The following is a 943-nucleotide window of genomic DNA, read 5'->3' on the forward strand; positions in this document are numbered from 1 at the left end:
AAATGCCATTTTTGTTGTTTCAAATGTGCCCAACATCTTACCAGTATGTATTTTTAGTATGTCACAAAGGTTCCCTAAGCATGTTACGAATGTTCCCTAGTTTATGTTACAGATGTGCCCTAGTACTCTCTCTCTCTCTCTCTCTCTCTCTCTCTCTCTCTCTCTCTCTCTCTCTCTCTCTCTGTCTCTTAATTTAGTGCATTTGGATGGTCAAAGCAATTGGACATGCAAACATACATACATACATACATACATACATACATACAAATATATGGAAAATAAACAATAAAATTATAAATCACAATAAGATGTAATAAAGTACAGAAAAACAAAATGTAATAAAATGTGATCTTTAATACACACAAATATGTATGGCTGGTCGGAAGCGTCTTGGACTCAGGTTCCTCTTCATTACTTATAACGCTTTTGCCTTTTGCTAAAGCTTTCCATGGAGGGGAACGTGGATGAGTTTGTACCATTCTTGGGAGGCTCTGCCTTGTTGGGGCGGAGCTGTGATCCAGGTGAACAGCAGATCGGGCATAGGTGGGCATGTGGGCGGAGGAGGAGGAAGGCCGGTCAAGCAAATAAGCTTGCTAAGGTACGCAGCAGCAGCAAACAGCCCCCCCATCCAGCCAGCCAGGCAGTCTGGCTGGCAGTGACTTAGTGGTTGACAGACGGCAAGCAACGGAATGCACGTGCTCTGTGATGTCATAGCAGTCAGCTCAGAGAGAGGTTCGTGATGACATCGCTGAGCTGGCTGGCTCTGTTTGTCTTGCTGGCTGTGTGTGTGTGAGAGAGAGAGAGATAGTGTGTGTGTGTGTGTGTGTGTGTGTGTGTGTGTGAGAGAGAGAGAGAGATAGTGTGTGTGTGTGAGTGGGTGGGTGAGTGGCTGTGTTAGTGTCTGTCTGTCTGTCTTTCTGTTTCTCTCTGTCTCTCTCTCTCT

At 45.0% G+C, this 943-nt stretch overlaps 1 non-coding gene across 1 annotated transcript; it reads left to right on the plus strand.

Moving 5' to 3' along the window:
* Positions 1-392: 392 nt before the first annotated feature.
* On the plus strand, positions 393-507 carry LOC136752107 (U5 spliceosomal RNA). Its single transcript, XR_010817271.1, has one exon. It is a non-coding gene; the product is annotated as a U5 spliceosomal RNA (small nuclear RNA).
* The last annotated feature ends 436 nt before the right edge of the window (positions 508-943 follow it).

Source organism: Amia ocellicauda, chromosome 6 (assembly GCF_036373705.1).
Source record: "Amia ocellicauda isolate fAmiCal2 chromosome 6, fAmiCal2.hap1, whole genome shotgun sequence".
Taxonomy (NCBI): domain Eukaryota; kingdom Metazoa; phylum Chordata; class Actinopteri; order Amiiformes; family Amiidae; genus Amia; species Amia ocellicauda.